This window comes from Nipponia nippon, unplaced genomic scaffold (assembly GCF_047370975.1).
Source record: "Nipponia nippon isolate SJK-2023a ecotype South Korea unplaced genomic scaffold, ASM4737097v1 scaffold_37, whole genome shotgun sequence".
NCBI classification, from domain to species: domain Eukaryota; kingdom Metazoa; phylum Chordata; class Aves; order Pelecaniformes; family Threskiornithidae; genus Nipponia; species Nipponia nippon.
This window is the reverse complement of record NW_028262355.1, coordinates 495,101-515,562: the sequence shown is the minus strand read 5'-3', so window position 1 is coordinate 515,562 and position 20,462 is coordinate 495,101. Positions and strand designations below refer to the sequence as shown.

General features: G+C 44.4%; 1 long non-coding RNA gene across 1 annotated transcript in view; it reads right to left on the bottom strand.

Moving 5' to 3' along the window:
- The window catches only part of LOC148053772 (uncharacterized), a 39,751-nt gene extending 20,138 nt beyond the window's left edge, over positions 1-19,613 (bottom strand). Inside the window, exon 1 of the long non-coding RNA XR_015707913.1 lies at positions 19,566-19,613. This is a non-coding gene — a long non-coding RNA (uncharacterized LOC148053772). The remainder of the gene's footprint in view (positions 1-19,565) is intronic.
- Between the last annotated feature and the right edge of the window lie 849 nt (positions 19,614-20,462).

Genomic DNA, 20,462 nt, shown 5'->3' with positions numbered 1-20,462 from the left:
AAAATATTAAACAAAGAGGTTAAGTGAGACAATTGAGTGGAGCGAACTCTCCACAGCGGCAGGGAGAGACCTGCGCCACTTGGACACAGAGGTGTTTTCTCCTAGCACCCATGGGCGCTGGGAACAAACCCTTCACTTTATTGATCGGGGCCTGGAGTTGCCCCATTTCATGCAGCGTGGCAGCAGTTTCCTGAAAATAAGGCCTTGGTTGCAGGAACCCACACAAAAGCACATAAAGAGGGGAAAGAGCTCCTGAGCATCATATCTTGTACACAAAGATGTACAAGCCCTCTGAGGGCTCCTGAGCTCATCTTGTACACAAAGACCACTTGATGGCAACTGTAGTGTTTTAAGAATATAGACCCCATTAAGAATGACAGCCACTTTGTTTTGTTCACATTAAGCATATCACCCACTCATTTCATCTGCTGTCCACTAATCCCTGTGTCAAACAGCTGGTGATGAGCTGTTCCCCTTTGACTTCTCCAAACCACTCATCATTTTGCAGGTTTTATTTCAGGAGTCCTTTTTGCCTTAAAAAAAAATATATAGGGACCCAAATATGCTGATTGGAGCTGATGAAGCTCAATACTTGCAGCTGGTGAGATCAAATGAAGAAGGAAAGGTCTTTGGCTCTCCCATCTCAGGTTAGAAGAGGGCACCAGTGGTGGGAAGTGTTTTCTATAAGGAGCAGTAGTGTCTACAGGGTCCTAAAATGTGGGGGCTTTGCTGACAGTCAGGCAGGTCTTTAAGGGTTTTCCCTTTAAAGCAGACCACACAAAGGGAAACAGGAGTTAATTTGTCATCTCAGATAAAAATGCGTATTTGGAGGACCTTAAAATAAAGTCCTATGCTGCATTACTCCAGTTTCATTCAGTACAAGTGACAGTGAATGATTGATGAAAAAATGATCAGTCATGAAAAATAATTAACTTATGAAAAATGAGAAGTTAGAGGAATTAATGAAAAATAATTTTTAAATAATTAAAAATATTAATGGAAAATAACTGAAGCGTGCAGATGGTTATAGCCAAGAGCATCTGTGGAGAAGTGCTATTTATTTGGCAATGGCTAAATACCAAGGAATTTAAACCAAACCACTCTTCCCCTACACACACAGTTTAGGCAAAGCTTTCAACCAGGCCCTGTTGCCAATAACAGAATTGCACAGTTTTTGGGAGCCACAGCAAGGGATAGGGGTGAGCTAACCCCCCAAAAAAGAATTCAAAATTAAGAAAGTTAACACACTTGATCTCTAAAGGAGATACTAATAGCTGCAGCCTAAGTTCCCCAAACAATTTAATTGCTGCAGAATCAAGCCTTCCAGGACAACCCACAGCTTCCACTGTGTTCAGATACACAGCATAGCCTCAGAGTGCTTTTCCCCCCCCCCAAAAAAAAGCTAAATACAAAGGAGAAAGGCTCCATGCCACCAGGAAAGTACAAACAAGGTCCAAACTCAGTGTCTCCCTTGTTAGGTCAGTCATTAGTAAAAACATCTGATCCTAAAGTCTTGCCCTGCTCAAAACTCATCTGCAAGGGGAAGCAATGTTGCAAGCACACAGGCATGCTCATTTCACAGAGTTACTCACAAGTTCAGTGCATTAATTCCCAGCCACCACCATTCTTGTCTGAGGGGTTATCCTAGTGGTAGTCACGTGGCTCACAAGACCTCCCCTCATTAAACATGAGATTTACTCCTGGATTAAGACACCAAAAGGCAGGGCCCACCTATGAGCTGCTTACTGTCTTGCAAACTGCATGATGGGGTCCTTTTTTATCCCCCCCTTGAGTGCTATAAACACTTCCCCTCTCTTCCCAGGGCAGGAGGTTTAAACATAGCCCTTCATTTTGCTTTTCAAAAAATTCCCTGGAGCTCACTCGGCATCTTCAGCTTCCTACAGCCACATCAGAAGTGCCTTCAAAAACAGTATTTCTTTTAGTTCCCCCCCCCAAAAACACCCCTAGAATAAACCTGGAGAAACATGATCCAAGAGACTAGCTGGAGCAATGAATCAGCATGGGATCAAAATGCCACAGGGGGAAGGAGCCGGTCATGCTGCATCCATAGCCATGCACGGACCCCCGCACCAGAGCCACCCACCCACGAAGAGGGGGTTGTGCCCAGCAACCCCTCAATTTCTTATCTGGAACAAGTACACATATGTGAGGGACTCATAGCAAAGAGATTAATTTCTCAGCTGGTTTAATCAACCCAGATTGAAAATTTCAGTATTAAAATCAATAATACAGAAGACAGGCTGTTTTCAAGGCCAAGTTCAAGGTTTTCTCTCCTGCAACACACAATCTTACTGGTTTCACCTTGGACAGCCCTTTAGCTTCCTTTTTTTTTTACTTTGCCAGGAGACTCAGTAACTCAAGCAGCAGTGGCCAAGCACCAGCCTCGGCTGCAGCAAAACTGTATTTCAGCAGGTCCCTTCCCACCTCCATCGCCCCAGCGTTGTCCTCAGGCCCTTCCCATCCCAGCTGGACCCCAAACAGAACCAGGAACGCAGGCCGCACTGCAGGGCCCCACATTACAAAAGAAAAAAATCAGAAGAGATGCATAATGCAGGATAGGAATGGGGTATGGAAGGACCATTCCTGTGGGTGAAGTTGAAAAGCTTTGAACTCATGACTCCACCATGCTGTAATAGAAACTACATCCCTGGAAGAAGGAAAATTCAATGTATAGGGCTTCCAAAGTTGAGCTTTTGGAAGAAATGGATAATCCCCACCTTCAAGTACTGAAATAAATGCCATATAATAGTCAGCTCTGTAGCAACACTGCTCTCAGCTCTGGGGTGACACCGTTGGACTGTAAAACCAGCAATATCAGGCATATAAGGAAGAAAGCGTGATCTGAATACCCACAAATCTAGTCTCTCACCAGAGCACAGAAATAACAATTTAAATCATTAAAGTATCTGGAAAAACAGGAAAAAATGTGAGATTTCCAAAAGAAGATCATGCCAGGCCAACCCAATACTGTTCCTTTGCTAGAATAAATTATTTCCAAGACAAAAGCAACATGGCAGATACTACTACTCGAGGCTTAAGAAAAATAAAGTATCTCATATGTAGTCCCAGGGAAAACTGTTGGTAAGACAGCAAAAATAGTGATTAACACAGACTTTGAGAGGGACTAAACTGGAAGCTTATCATGATGGGCTGTGCTGGAAGAGAGGATGGAGGCTAAAGCTGAACCTGGAGGAAAGCCAGCCTGTGACTGCTCTATTTAATGTTTGTTTTAATGAACTTAATGGAAAAAATAGAAGCACAGGGATGAGTTTTAATGGTTAGTTGGGAAACATCAACAATATGGAGAAGGTTCAGAATATTAGACAGAATTGGAAAAATAAGCTGCAAATTAATAGCATAATGTGCAAAATCACACATCTGGTATTAACTACAGTGATTCCAGCTGTAACAGAGGAATTGAAATGTATTCTAGGATCTCACTTGGCAGTCCACAATTTTCCTGCAGGCAGATCAATGAGCACATGCCTCCAAGAAAACTGTAGACCACCAGCACACTGCACCTGTGAAAAGTATCAATGTGATCCTAAGGATCCAGGTAATCCACATTGGATTTTCAACTTGCAGGAAGCATTCCTGCTATGGTAAGAGACAGTTGTGGGGCCCTGGTGGAAGTTTCACTGGCCAAACTGGCCTTCCTGGTGCAAGTGAGATGGAACCAGGCTGGACCAAGCCCACAAAGGATCCATCAGAGCAATACAGAAGACAGTTACCAGTGGATGCTGAAAAACTCAGCTTGGTCATCACCACAGAGTGACATATTAGGACACACTTGACCAATTTCTACAATTACACTTTGAAAGAAGATAACCAGATGGGAAAAATGAGCATTTTTGGCTCAGAAAGAGTTGATAAAAGTAAGCAGGTAAGCTTGCTACAAATTGACAAAGGCTTTGATTTTTAAACAAATGTAAGTATCAAGCAAATTAGGTTCTGGTTCAGCCTTCCAGTAAGATTAGTGGAGAAACGAAATCTAATTAGCTTTAAGGAATAGCTCAATCAATTTACAAAGCAGTTTGTGCAGCAGTGCTGGCCAATACAGGATGGGACACAAATGGTATTTTCCAATCCTATGTCTTAGGACCCTACGACCCAATGTAAAAACATTTAATTTGGGATTGGAAAAGAAGTTCAATGCACAGAAGAAAGAAGAAAAGGAACCATCCATTTCATAAAGACAATAATCCTACAAATGTGGGCTTTTCTCCCCCATTAAGGACAGCAGCTCTACATGGAAGCCATACAGCAACATAAGGACTTGCCTGGTGCAAGGGGCACGTAGGAAAACACATGCATTTATTGAAAGATGGGAGAGGGGAAAGAGCACCCATCCCTTACAGAAGGGATGGCCTCAGTGCTGGAGTGATCATCCCCCAAAACACTGCCTGCAGGGTTCAGGCATGCCTGCAGAGTTCAGGCATGCCTGCAGAGCCCTTTATTGATGGTTGGCCCCCAGGACTACATCCTCACTAACGTACCTGTTAGCAGTAGACGTAAAACCTACACATAACAAAAGCAGAGCAGGAAAATCCACAGGATTATCCCAAGGGAAACACGCATAGCATGCAGACAAGTCCCTGACGAGCTGCAATACACTGCAATGTTATTTATAACCTGACTTTGGGGAAAAAACCAAAAACCCCAAAGCATAAGTGATATGACCCATTCATCACATGGCTAAAAATAAATAAATTCTGCTACTGAATAATTTAGTGACTCATCTTTGCCAAGTCCCAAAGTGTTTTTGGAAAGAAGTCAGAAACATTTTTCCCATTAACCTCCTGCAAATGCAGGTTTACAGTTCATAATCAGACCTAAGTACATACAGTTACTCAGCAGTAGATTTTAAAAGTAGTCTCCACCACAAACATTTTTTTAGGTGGCAAAAGTAACCAGGCTATCAGGCATAAAAACATAGGTTTTTTTGACCACGGGACTTCCCCAGACCTGTGTCCTTCAGCATCCCCACAGGTACCTGGATGAGGAAGGATGAAATGGGGGATTTGGGGCAGAACTAGTCCTTGGTATAAGTCACCAGTTTTATGGGGACATTTTCAGCCTCCAACCCCGCTCTGCAAGATCATCTAGCTCCACAATTAGTGATGCCCATGGCACACCTCATCTCCACAGCCTCAGAGATGTCCTTAATGGACAAAGTTTCAACTTCACAAAATCCTCTCCAATTAAGTCTAATTTAAATGCATAAGTTAAGATTCTTAAATAGACATATTACAGAGATTTAGAAAGACAGTTAATGCATGTTAAATATAATCAATTCCAGGGGATGAATAGCAATATGTTTTAGGAATCACCGCATAACAGATTAAGATACATAGCCTATTACTGATCTAATAATTAAAAGACAATTACTACCTATTTAAACCTCAGTAAAATGTGTCAGAAAACAAGGCTTTCACTTTAAAATCAGATATGAAGGTATCCAGCAATTTAAGTGCTGTCATTTTTGGTGCAATTCAGAGGAGTCATTTTCAGGAACTGCAGAGTGTTCCCTTGGAGGCACCCAAGCTTCCTCAGGACAAAGAACCAGGGTGCCCACATGACCCCAAATCACCACGAGCTCTTCAAAATTTAGGCTGTGAGAATAAGTTCAGTTTAAGTATGCACCTCATCAGTGCTAAAAGAAATTCATATACCCAATGTGAGCTGCCAATCAAGATTTATTATAACATGAAATATCCGAACAAATAATTCCAAGAGGTTGGCTTGAGAAAAACCAAATTTACATGGTAGGGTCTCACTGGACCCAAAGTTCCAGCAATGAAGACTGTCCAAAGAGTCATCCACCTTCTTGGCTGCACATCTTTCCAATTTCTTTGGCATGTTTTGATTTACCAACAGCACACAACATTTTCTTCATCCTCTGAAGCTCAACTGGATTTAAGTATGATGTCTAAAATGGAAGATGTTAAATTAACAATAAATATCAGATGGGAGGGCAAAAGATGAATAAAAGCAAGTTGAACACGTGGAACAGTATGTCACACATCCAAGTCAGGTATGACCACAGTCAGATGTGGAGCAAGGCTGAACCTCTGCTACAAAGCAGAGGCACAAATCCATAGGCATTGCTGTTATGAGCAAGAGTAGCTCCCAGCAAGAACTGGGGAAGAGCCAGTTAAAATCATTTATTTGGGGTATTGTGGTGGCTGTATCTTAAGGCAGCGACCACAAGACTTCAAACACTTTCATTGGCATCTTCAAATGGAGGGTTGTATGCTGTCTTGTATTTCAGGACTTGACTTCCTTTCTGCAAGTTTTTCTATTCTATAAACAGCTTGTTTTAGCTTGGAGAAAATGTGTTACAAGTAACAGCCTTAATAAAGTTTTCTTTGCTGTCCAACACTCACATGCAAGAGGCCAATGAGGAAGCCAAGGGAGTGCTAAACAGGGAGTCTTAAGTCAAGATTTGCCATATATGAAGACAAGTGACTTGTGTAACGTTGATTACAACATCTACAAGCTTGTGGCTGAAGACAGCCATCAGCAGCTCCGCTCCTGGCAGGTTTGGAGGCTATGCACATCCCTGCAATTAGGCTGAAACGTGTGCCACGCAAAGAGAAAGGAGGGCAACAAGCAAGCACAAACATACGATTTCACCTGAGAGGGAGTGCATCATGTATATCGTTCTGGCATCTGCTCCTGTCTCAAAGTTCACAGGCTGCAAGAGAAGACCTCAACAACCAGCCCAACCCCTTAGGGCTCCACATAACCCTACCAGCTGTGCTCAACATCACCAGGTTCACAGAGGGAACCATTTTCAGCAAACTCAAGTCATTGGTCAAGTAGAGAAAGACTAGGAGATCATGGGACCTGTCCACCATGCTAGTTCCTGGTGGGCTATCATGTCCACAGAGGGGATCTCTGCTTACTGCAGGGCTGCTCCCACCACTATGAAACACAGCAGTGGAGAACACACTACAATTTTTCTGCTTTTTTTCCCCCCCCTTTCCCTGCAAGGGAATAGCCATGAACTGACAGTCTCAAAGCTCCTTGGCAGAACCACCCAACAGGCAGCTCCCACTCCAGAGCCATCATTGCAGCCTCTCTAAACTCAAAACATTGATACCACACATCCCAGGTAAAAATCTCATAATCTCAACAGAATCCAGCTTTAACAAAAAAAAAAACAAACAGTGGGCAATTAGAAAAATCCATTTACTTCCCACATCAGGGCAAGTGCCACCCCACAGCCCCAAGCCACCAGCTCCCCAGTCCTCATCCCTCTCCACAGAGGGCTTCTCACAAAAGGAAAAAGCTGTGAAACTGCAATTTTGGATCCTAGAGAGAGGCCTTTTTGTGAACAAGCCCTCCTGTTGAGAACATTCACCCCAAATTTGTCAAAAGCTTTTTGCTGTTAATTGAAGGAAGCAGAAATCTGTTTGCTGAAGCTCCATGAGCAGAAAAAGATGTCAGATAAATTATTCATCGTGAATTACTCACTTGGCTCTTGTTAAGAAATTACTTGTTTTCACAAAGCTTGCATCAGATTAATGCCTTATTTATTTCATTTATTGAGATGTCTTAAGCTGGCAAAGGGATACAGATACTAAAGATGCAGAAAGAAGGAGGTTTTAAACTAGATTCTACATCTAATCCACAGGTGACCACTACTTGAGCAAATTAGCAAAACCACTCAGTTCCAGGGCAGTGCAGAAGGGTGCATTTCCAGAAACAGCCATCTTGAGCAACTTTATCATCATTGCAATTACCTGCAAGTGGATTAACAAGTGAATCTGACTTCATTGCATTAGCTTGATATTAAATAAGTAAGAAGTTTCAATTTAATCGGCATACTAATTGGTCAAAATTATAGGAATCATAAGAGTGCAATATCAGAAGTACCAATGCACAGTTAATAAAGCTTGATTAAAGCTACCTGCTACCAAGGAGGCTGCAATCCCTCTATCCACCTGACATCCTACCCACTGCCTCTATTTTGGTCTGATTTACCTTAGGGCAGGGAATAAATACATTTTCACCCCTCCCAGGGCCTAGCTCCTGAACTTCACATGAGTGTTTGGGAAATATATAGCATCCCATCGCCAGCCCCCACCCCATGCTTGCTCAGGGCTGGCCTTCAACAGGAATTTCACAGATAACTCAACATGATAGAGTAGTTGCTTCCAAAGAACCATGCTGGAAACATGTACGTTAAAATAGTTATTCTGAAAATTAAGACAGCAGGGCTTGCTTTCAAGGCGCAGCTGCTTTCAGAGATTAGTTATGGCACCAGAAACCCAATTTTTTTTTTCCAAGATTCCCTCAATCTATCAGACACTTCTGCCCAAGCTTTTCTTTTTAAATGATTACGAAGCCATTTTATCCACAGAGCTAAGACTTGAGCATTGTTACAATATTCACTTGAGATTCAGAGACTGCTTTTAAGTGGCTGCCCTCCCCGGCAGTTACTTCTCTACCTGCTCTCACCATTGCAGCTACTCCTGTGAAGAGATTTGCAGCCTGCTGCTCCCATTCTTTTCAGGCATGTGGGAGAGAGAAATTAGCTGTAATTCACTGTCAGGAGAAACCCAAGGTGCTGTAACATCACCATTATATAAGGAAATCTGATACAAAGACACTAGAGTCTGCAGCTGAGCCTGCTATAAATATACGTGTTAAATTGAACATTGCAGACCGATGTCTCAGGTGCACGGTGGCTGGGGTTGGTTTGCTGGGGACCAGTGTTATTCCCAAGTGCCAAGGAAAGTTGGCTCTTGAGGGAACAACAGCAACTCTTCTGCAAACAACCGGGTCCTCCATCCATCTCCCCTACATGCAAGTTCATAGCGTGCAGAAACACTTAAGGTATCTACTTCTACAGTCTGAAATTTCTCCTTGCTGTTATCTCACAAGCCCAGTGCCCCTGGGAGGAATGGGGTATTTCTTTTCCTCCTTGACCACATTGATGAGGTTGGGTGCAGTAAAGCTGGTTCAAGTTTCCACCTCCTCCGTGGAAACTTTGTGGGGCTGTAGACAAGTCCCCTAGAGCCCTTCATCCTGCCAAGCAAGCAGGTATCCAGGATTGGTGGCCATGGTGCCACCCAGGTTAGGTGGATGCAGTCACCTTGGCTCAGGTTACAAGGGGTCTTTCAAGGCTCACCAAGGCACATTTTGGAGCAGCCCAGGCCACACTGCCCGCACACAGGTCTGTGTGCAAGCCTGGGAGCCTATTGCCTATTTACACCTCAGTTCCCTCCTGTTTTGGCAGCTAACAAAACAGCCACTCCTGGACTTTAAAACCATTTTTCATCACTGCTGAATGTGTCCAAGTCACCTGCTCCTTCCTATCCAGCTACATCAAACTCGGCAAATAGGGCCCCAGAAAGCTCAGCTGCCTGTAAGGCATCCTCTGCTCCCTGGCATCTCTGGACCACCTCCAAGACAACATCATTCCCCAGTTCTGACCTTCCTCCCACTTTGGGTGAAGAACACAAAGAAATAGTTGCCTGGTTGCTTGGGTTTTCATCCAGCTGAGACCATGGGGAGCCCTGCCTCCTGTGCAGCCAGAGACCACCTCTGAAGCTCAGGTGCTGCCTGTAGCCCAGCACTGCCCAAAGTGCTCTGACCTGATGTTCTCAGCCACCACATCACACAGCTTCCTCACTTTGTGCGGTAATTAAATATTTATCAGGCCAGCAAGCAGCATTACAGCTCTGCAGGCAGGGCAGTCAGCTGGGATGTGGGAGAGTTGGGTTCAACACTGCAGCAATTCATATTTAATGAGCTGGGTGAGGTAGAAGAGCTCCACCAGGAGAGACAGAGGACCACATCCATCCATCCATCCCTCCCACCCTGGACTTGTGTTCAGAAGAACCCACTGCCAGCAGGGCTGAACCCTGCAAAGCTGCAGCCTGAATCATGAAAGGCACAAAGCGGGGGGCTTACCCCAGCACCCCAACAGGCACTGAGCCCAGGACTAGGATGGGATTTAGTTAATCCTAAGTGAGCATCAGTCCCACTGGGAGCATGCACAGGAACAAGGTGCACACGTGGGAAATGCTGGAGTTTACCAAAATACCATTGAAATTTGACACAGAGGGGAAAAAACCAAAAACACAATTTCTGTGCCTCATCAATGCAAGAGGTCTGCTCAACTCTGGCCTTCATGGTAGCTGTGCTAAGAGAAAATACACCTCAGTTAGGTCTAGTTTAGGTCCAGCCACAACATGCTCACCTACAGCAGAACCTGGGTGGTTGAGCAAACAGCAGCAGCAGAAACATGGGTGGTTTTGGCACTTGCAGGCTAAATACTGGGCTCAGGTGTCTAAAAGTTGGGTTTATGGATGTTTAGTAGCTCTAGTCCTAATATTGCCTCAGCTCTTTGCCAGTCCTAAAGATCTCAACATTTTTCAGATGTTTACCTCAGTCCCCCAAGCAGATTTCACTGCCACTTTAATTGCCAGGAAGCATATTAGTTATTAGTCTTTTCTGCCCAAGCAATGAGTGCCTTCCCCTGGCACCACATGTATAGCTCAAGCAGCATTTGGGGATATTCCTCAAAGAAAAGACTCACATGAATATTAAACATTGTAATTAAGTGCAGTGAAGTTCCTCCAGATTTGCAGAGAAATAACTCAGGGCTGACTTCTACCTGATAACATTTAAAAGCAGTTTTCCCTCAGATCTCCCAGCTTACTATTGAAATCAAGCTAAAATAATACTTTAATTGTTGCACATTAGTTGCTTCTTGTCCTAATCTCCTGACATTCCTGTAGAGTTTGTTTTTCCTTGTTCCTTTAATACCAGGAGATTAAGGACACTGCTTGTACAGCAGCACGAGTTGTTTGAACCACACAAGACCATCCACTCACATCAGTAAAGCTTCCCAGTCCAGCAGCAGATTCAGGAGGATATTTGGCCCATCTCAGAGCATGGTTGTGGCTGGCAAGGAGTGCGGTTTGGCAGCCGACATGCTCCGAGCAGCTCTCTGCAATTTCCAGAGCACAGCATATTTTCCTCAGGCTCCGGCTGATACAGTGGACATTAATTGAATAAGCATTAATTCTCCTCCAAGGACCATCTGCTGAGGGCCAGCTCACAAACTCCTCTCGGAAACCAGGGCAACAGCACCATCTAGCAGAGCAGCCCAAAAAATGCTGGAGGGACTCACAGCCCATGCAGAAAAGGCAGCACCAGGGCTGGGCAATGGCAAGATAAGGCCTTTTGGGTCCAGCCAGTGATGCTCTTGCACACCAGCATCCCCATTTCCATCTTCAGACACCTGACTCAGCCTCAGCATCTGCCGTTTCCTTCTTGACTTCTTCAAAACTTCTTACAGTGCTTCAATGTTGGACCATAATTTTTTCAGCATCACTCCAGGAGATGTAAACAGCTTCTGCCTTGTACAACTTGTCACACCTGGGATGTTGTTGTGTCACACAGCAGCTGTCATTACTGCAGAAAGCACTTGCTTGTGGCATAACCTTGGTTTCAAAAAACCCCAAAACTTTCTACAGGTGGAGTGTTCTTTAGAAAATAACCCAGATGTGGTCTCTCTGATCAGTCAAGTCATGACCACAGGGTGGAAAGAGCCCAGGGAGCTGCAGGTAAGCTGAAAGGAGGAAAGAAACCTTCTCACCAGTATCTTCTGCATGGCAGGGTAGGAAGTGTTTGCAGCCAGGCTAGAATTTCAGAGGGAATCCTTTGAAAAAAAACCCCTCTTTTCTGAACTTTCTCTCCCCTCCTTATTTTTCTCAGAAGGGAACTCCCTTCCCCCTCAACCTAAGACCCCAGTCTAACATTTACTACATAACACAATTATCAGGAGCATAATTCTTCTAATAGTCTTTATACATTTTACTCTCCTGTAAAGTAACTTGAAGCTGGCTTCCTCACGCCATCCAGTTTTGTGCTGTTCCCCAACATTAGAAACTGGAAGAACATCCCTGCTGACAGATAACTTGCACCATGTAGTGGAGACATGAGGAAGGCTGCTGGATCCTACAACCAAAAATAGCTTTTGCCTCTTCTCCTTGACACAGCAACACATCCCCAAGGATGGGAGAGAGGGATATTAGAGAGTTATCCAAATTTATTAAGAGGAAGGTCCTTCAAGCAGTAAATACCTTCTTTGGCCCAGTCTGTGTTCGCATGGTTTGTGCTCATGGACAACTACAAACTTTAATGTTCATTTTTCCTGTAGTATCTCCCTGAACAGAAAATAGATTCCAACATCTAAAGCTCTGCACAAGATAAATTGTGAGAAATCGTATTTCAGTATTGTAATGAATGGAAATTTATACTTGCCAATCTATTTTGTCTGTTTGGTTTTTACTCCCCATGCAGGGAAAGTAATGGCATTCTCACATCAAGCAAACATCAGGTTCTCTTCAGTCCCTTGTAATCCCTTTTCTGATATTGCTCATACTCATAAGATGAAATCTTTGTTGATTTTATGCTGAAAGAAATAGGTAATTGGTTAAACAGGCTTCCACATTTTATAGGGCTGGGCAATTCCTCTATCGCACTGCAGTCTGGGATGCAGTTACAGAATTTATTTTAAGAAAATATTAAGCTCCAGTTTTGATCAAATCCCATCACAGCCCTAGAAAGGATGTTCCCCATGTTAATTACCCTCACAGCATGATATGTGCCTCCTCTGCCTCGTCTGAAATTACTGGCTTCAAGCTTTCTCTTTTAGTGATACTTCTGATTTGTGTGATGCATTCTCCCCATTAGAAGTTATACCTTCCTGGGAAGATTATAACCAGTTCATCCACCTTTTGCTTTCAGAAAAACTGAATAGACTTTCTTCTAATGGAGCACAAACCAATTTTACCAGGGTGCTCTCGGTCTCTTTCTGGCTTGCTGGCACCTTTGGGAGATGCAGACGCAAGAGAAGGATGCAGAGTTACCGTAACAGCCTTGACTGATCTGTTTGAGTCCCATGATCTGTTCAAGTCTTGGTCTCATGGTGGCACCACTGAACGGGGCACCCACTCAGATCAACAAGCCTGGTAAGAAAATAAATTTCCTTTTTCCAAAGCATCCTGAGATTCATGATTTGGAAAGATAAGTCAAGTTCTAAAGAGGCAATTTGAAAACATCTCCAAATATTTCAGACAAATAAACCTTTCATCCCAAATAAAACATCTAAGAAGCCCTCAAACCAAAATGTTTTGTCCTGGTTTCCTAGAGCGAGACAAATACAATTTGTTCCAAGTCATCTCAACACAAAATTGCATTTCCCTAACCTTAAATGCCTTTACTCCAGGAGCCATAGCTGTGGCTCCTCATCTGAACAGGCTCAACAGCCAAGCTCTCCCATTAGGTACCACAGGCACAGGACACTCGGGAAACCACAAAACCTGCCCTTTTGATGCTTTATGGAGGTTGTAGTCCCAGACTCATTCTCTCTTCTGAACTATACATCCCAGAATTAATATATCCCACACTTTATGGAAAGCCTAGTTGGTCTGCCTGCCTTCAATTGAGTCATATGGTTTATATGGGCAATACAGCCCCACCAAGAAAGCCCTGTCCTCCAAGAAGAATGGAAGCTAGAACCCTCTTCATCAGTTTGCCAGTCCCATGTGCTAGAGGAACACACCTTACCATTGAAGGGAGTGAAGTCCCAACAGACCTTTTCAGCAAAGTAGCTGAGAAACACATCAGAACAGAGGGAAAATTAAACATTTAAATTTTCAGCAATAAAACACATTTTGGAATAAGTAGGATAAAAACCCTACAGAAGTTTCAAACCTGCAGGGAAAATCCCAACAGTACAGGACTTGGGGGCCAGCACCCACCATGGAGCAATAGCTTTCACCACCTGAATGCCAGCAGTTCCAAATCCTGCAAGGAGGGACCACAGCACTTGAGTGGATTCATCAGCTTTGTGATCTCTACCCACACCCTCAGCCTGGCTCAAAACCAGGGAAAAAGACTAGCAGGGTGCTCTGGGGACCCACAGCTAAACCCCATGCAGTTCCTCTCACAAGGGACCCTACCATCCCCATCAGCCATCCCAGCTCGTGGGCCAGATTCTCCCATGTGTCAGCAGCAAAATCACCTATGAAGGCAACTCAGACATCCCTTTCTTCTCCACACCACCACCTTTTTCAGGTCTTGCATTAGCATGGTACCACCACAGAAACCCCACAGGTCTGTAGGACCTGAGCTGGTATTGGTTCATCTCTCTCTCCTCTTTGCATTTTCCTCCAGTCTTTTGGAGGACAAAATTTCATCTTAGGCTGGTTTTACTGAATATTGAAACTCACAATTTGTGAAGGAGCCTTTCCCATGACAGGAGTCCCCCTCTCGGGGAAATGAGATAATTTCCAATAATCAGTCTGGGACAAAAATCAGGATAAAATGATTTCAACAAGAATTTAATTGAGTCTTAATGACTTTAAATGTCAGGTCTATGAAATCACTTGTCTTGGGGCTGGAAAAGCAGCACACTGCAAGACATCAAGCCAAACTGTGCCTTTCCCTTGCTGCCCATTACATGTCATACCTTTCCCAGAGGTACAGAGCCTTCCTTCTGCCTGCTGTCCGAGACCACCACACTAGGAAACACTGTCATCTGAGTCAGATTATGGCTGGATTTTTAAACCAGAGTCCCTTAGCTCTATGGCCACTATGAAAATACATGTTCTTCACCACTGGCTAATCAAGTTAACATGAACTTATAGTTTAAGGTGAGAGAAGGGAAACTCCTATCCCTATTCTGCCTGTATAGCAGTGTACACCAGTGCACTAACTGTTACAGAAGCAGTCAGTAAATCAGAGATTGCCCATTGCTGGAGGGTGGAAGGGCTCATGCTCCAGCACAGATGATCTCAGTTGAGGAAGAGACACCCAAGCCTACACACAACCCAGTACAGGACTCAGCAAGGGCTTTTCTCCCATCCCTTCTCCATTTCAGGGACCCCTCTTGGGACCAAACCACACATCTTCCTTCCCAGCTGCCACCTTTCCTGGTCAGAACTGCTGCCTTGATCCATCTCTGCTCACAACTATTTCAGGAATTTTTATTTCAGCTCAAGAATGAATTTATTCTTTCACCACACAAATAGCACAGCTATTTCGAGCCTGTCTACATGATTTTCAAAAGACACCATTTTTATTTTTGAGCAGATTGCATCTGCTCTGGTGGAGGCACCAGGTTACTAGAAATAAGAAAAAACTAGTGTTCACACACAGATCTCCACCAGTTTTCCACAAAGAGCATATGGCAGATAAGTACCAGCAACAGAAGAGCCTAAATACCAGGACTTTCGCAGACATGACCCAGAAATAATTTTTCATCTGTAGATCTGTTGCCCTGTGTAGTGATTCTTGACCTGCCCTGGGGTCTCAAGCTCTTTTTCTGCCTGCAAATGCCCTTCCCCTGTAGAAAGTTAATGCCATGGAGGTTCATCTCTATAGGCACCATTCCCTTCCCATGTTTTATGTAAGTACATTGGGGACTAGAGAAGAATTAAAAGACAACCTTGAGGTTTGGCATGCAGTCTTATTTTTCTCCTTTCCCACGGAGAAAAGCTACCAGACCTACAATGCACTCATTTGAGCTGCCTGGTCCCAAAAACCACTTGAAGGTCACCCGAGAACAGGCTCCAGGCATTAACATTTTCTGTACCAGCAAAATGAACTCAGGCTGAGATTAATTAGCTAGAAATCCCAGCCATGCTTGGTGGAAGCAACACCAGGGCAAGAAGCTTTAAGGCTGCCCAAGATGCAGATGATCTGAATAACAGATGCTCACACAAAAAAAAATTGTGACCCCACGACAAGACCACACATTTCTTCAGGATAAACTCTTCTGGGCAGCACTCTGGAGTCCTATTCCCACATGGTATAGGCATACCCAACTTACGCAGAACAGTCAAGTTATCTCCACAACATGTAGAAAAGCCAGCAAGACCCCAATAGGAGATGATGGAAGATGGCTACAAGGAGCTGTCAAGTGCCAAGCAGATGCCTTTCATTAAAAAAAGTGGTTAAAGACCAACCATCCTTCTCCTTTCTTATGTCAGAAACCACTCATGCATTACACTGACTGGTTTTGACATTTCACTCCACTTGTATCTCATGTTAGGGCAGCACATTTAAGCTTCTCTAGATAAGGTTGGGTTAACATTGCCATTAAAAGTTCCCTCTGCCCCTTTGCCTGGGGCAAGGGGCTTTCAGCCCTGCTCTAAATACTTGCTCAGGGATAAAAGTTGACAGAAATGGGGGGAATTCATTTACAAGTATTTTCCTCAAGATAAATTTGACCATTTCCTCTGGTAAAAACCTAAACTACAGAAATTTCTCAGATGTTTCATGAGTTTTATTGTGGTCTATGCATTTCAGATCCAATTCCAATGAGCTGAGCAATCAGCTTTGGATTTTGTGTTATTTTGGAAGCAATTCAGAGGAATTCAACTGCTGAGATAGCAAGATGTAAACAGGAGAAAAAGGGGAAGGAGGTGAGCCCATCTAACTCAAGTCTCTCCAGTGACAGTTATCTCTCTAAATGATCAAAACCAGCCAAGTGGACCAATATCAAACACCTGCAGGTAGAAAAAGCTCTCCCTACCCAGAATGCAACTAGCAATCAATTTATGCCCTCTACCTAAAGGGTTTGTCTTTTTTAAACTACATATTCCATGTGTTATCTACACTGCATAAAATAACTCAGGGAAACTCTCCTTTGCTACACAAGTACATGACTTCATCTGAATCCTCCTCACCATTTTTCTACACCTTCCATTACAATCCAGATACAGACCAGGAGCATCCATAAGACTCCCATCACTTCTCAAGCCCCAGTCTCTCTATACTGGCCATGGAGCCATAGGCTTAGACCCCACATAGTTATTTGTTTCATGGAGATCATAGTCTATTGGCCACATATTTCATCAATCCCCTTTACATTGTCTCACATGTCAGAGATGGATCTGAACCTCTTCCCACATTCATTACTATTTATCCCACTTCTTCCTCTTTTGTGCACTTCCATAGCAATATTTCCATAGGTTTGCCATTAAGCTTCAAGATTTTGGGGGCAGTCAGTAGGACGCTCTTCCTCAGTTCAGCTTTTTCCCCCCAGTACTTCTCATTCAATTTCCATTCACCTACATCCACAGTGTTTTAAAGCTTTGGGTAACTCAAGCTTTAACATTCCCAAAATTATGACTCAATGGTCAATGCCATTTTCTTTCCTGCACAAAGGAAGCATTGATATAACCTGACCAGTTGAGCTGATAGATTTCCAACCAGTCATCAGCTCTTTGTCTATTGAAATGAGGTCAATATTCAATTACCCAGAGTTCAGTACACAGCTTCCACATTAGGAAAGCATCATATTTCAAGATTTCTAAGGAAGCTTTGTAACTGAGTGCCTGAGAGGTCCAGCAAGCGTTCCCAGGTTTAAGTGGCATGAGAAAATCCAGATTAAATTCCTCTGTTTTGGACAGACACTAAGAGAGTTCACCCAGTCCGCTTGCCCCACAGCTGATCCATGGATCTGCATCAGTTACCCCATCCTCAAGTTACTCAAATGCATCCTAGTTTTCTGTTTAAAAAAACCCTTTGACATGCCACAATTTTTGAACAGCCTATAACACTATAGCAGAAAATCGTGTTTCAAAATGTCATTCTTCCCCATCCAGTCCCTAAGAACAAGTTCATAGAATCATTAAAGTTGGAAAAGACCCTTAAGATCATTGAGTCCAACTGTTAACCCAGCACTGCCAAGCCCACCACTAAACCATGTCTTCAAGCACCACATCTACCCGGCTTTTAAATACCTTCAGGGATGGGGACTCAACCCCTTCCCTGGGCAGCCTGTGCCAGTGCCTGACAGCCCTTTGGGTGAAGAAGTTTTTCCTAATATCCAACCTAAACCTCCCCTGGCACAGCTTGAGGCCATTTCTTCTCATCCTCTCACTTGTTCCTTGGGAGAAGTGATCAACCCCCACCTTGCTACAACCTCCTTTCAGGTAGTTGCAGAGAGCAATACGGTCTCCCCTGAGCCTCTTCTCCAGGCTGAGCATCCCCAGCCGCTCCTCCCCAGCCTTGTGCTCCAGCCCCTGCCCCAGCCTCGCTGCCCTGCTCTGGCCACGCTCCAGCCCCTCCATGGCCTTCTTGGGGTGAGGGGCCCAGCGCTGAGCACAGCATTCGAGGGGCGGCCTCACCAGTGCCCAGTGCAGGGGCACCATCACCTCCCTGCTCCTGCTGGCCACACTATTCCTGATACAAGCCAGGATGCCATTGGCCCTCTTGGCCACCTGGGCACACTGCTGGCTCATGTTCAGGCACCTGTCGATCAACACCCCCAGGTCCTTTCCCGCCAGGCAGCTCTCCAGCCACTCCTCCCCAAGCCTGTAGCATTGCAGTCACTGTTGTAGCCACTGCACTGACTATTCCCTTACCACATAACGCACCTCACCAACCACCCACACCAACCGCACTGGGTTTCTTTTCAGATGTGAACATGCCCACTCCCTCTTACTGGTCACATCACAAACCAGTATTTATAAAGAGGCAAATTTTAAACACATAGCTTTCCTGCTGCTCTGGGTTCAGCTTAGTTTTGTTGCCAGGACCTTGAAGCTGCCTTCTCCATTGGGGCAGTCAGTAGACCACACCATTTTCAGGTTACCACCTCTGAGGTCACCTTCTTCTTCCCCCTCTCTCCTAGAAAGGGCTGAAGCTGAAATAGGCTCCTGGACCATCACTGTCCCCTCCAGCCCTGCTGTTTTCTGCAGCTCTTTTCCCTCCAAGTGCTTCTTGCAGTTATGTTCTGCCAAACAATTACTCAGCAGCTATTTATCTTTTCCATACTTCCACTCAAGGATGGAAAATGTTCAGAGATACTCTGCAGTTTTGTGCTTATCAGGAAAAAGATAAACTTTCCATGCAGTAGGCAGAAAGAGTATGTTGAAAGATACTGGAAAATTGCTTGTGCTAACTTATGGGGACCAGATCCTCAGCTCCTACACAGAGCTACATCAGCTGACAACCAGTGAGGACCTTGCTCCTGCCCAGCAGTTTCCCCAGGTGAATAGTCTTTTTTGGGGCACATATACAAAATAATATTGGATCGTATATCACTACTTTCAGTATCAATCATCTTCACAGGAAGGGCGAGCAAATGGATTTTTTTGCCTGGGCCACTAAATTTCCAGTAAGAGCCTGTAATGCCTCAGTAACCAGGACCATGGTCTGCCTCCCCCTCACACATTCATCCAACTCAAGAGCAAACCCACAGAGCTCAGGGAAAACACCAGAGTACAAAACCAGCACATAAAGAAATTCAAGCCTGAAGATATTGCATTACAAGGGGAAAAAAGTCAATAAGCATCTGTTCTAATCACATTTGCACCCACATAAGTCAGGAGCAACTCCACTAAAGCCAGTAAGCCCAATTGTTCTCTGCCTGAAACACAGATATTAATTCAGACTCATGCAACCTGCACTCAGGTTTAATCCTTCTCCTGCAGTGAGAATATAAGATAAGAAGCAGGAGAAAGGCGCAGAGCAACTGCAGCCTCTACAAAGCTCTTCACTCTTACCTTGCAACCAAAAAGCAGCTCCTCCTTGACCTGGGGAAGAAACCAAACCACCACAGCCTTCCAGAGCACAAAAACACCAGGCTACCTGACTACTCTTATTAAATAAACTGACTTAATTAAGCCCATATGTGTTGAGTTTGGCCCTGCCCTCATTCCCCCAGTGCAGAGCAGGATCAGCTCATTAGAAGCAACGAGGTCAAGCTGGTGGCCAAGCAGGAGCCCAATTCCAACTTAGATGTCAGGTTACCCTTGTTAAACACCACCTCCCTGAAACAGCTGGTGTTCTCCGTCCCCAGAGCACACTTTGCTCAGCGAATTTTTGCTATGAGAATTTTGATGCACAAAAAAAAAAAGCATGTGAGAGCTTTTTTTTACTTTTTTAATTGTGCATTTTGCGTTCTTCCTCTGCTCCCTGTTTCAGAGCTGGCAGGACATGTGCTGACCATTTCATGCGTACATCTCCAAAATGCAAGTGGAGAGGTTCATGGGGATCTGGATGCTGGAACTCAAGGGACACACGAGGTTATTGCTGCAGCGATGCAGCCAGGCTCCTTTCCCACCAGCTTTGACACTGGAAAATGCCATTAATGGCTTCTCCTGCCCCGTGTCCGGGGGCTGCTGGGCCAGGAGGGATGGGGGACAACCTGCACACCAAAACCCACGATGTCTTATAGGAAGGCAGACACCTGTCCATGTAGTAAACAAGGGCTTGGGTTACGCTGAGACTGATGGAAATAACATGACGCAAAGCACGAAAAGCACTCGGGAGCTGGAGAAAAGACAAATGGGGCTCCATGAAAATTAGACAGGAAAGTGCTGTTGCACTCAATTCTCCGCTAAAAAGCAATGATCGCATATTTGTATTACACTTATTAACGTCTTCCTCACCTCTAAAAA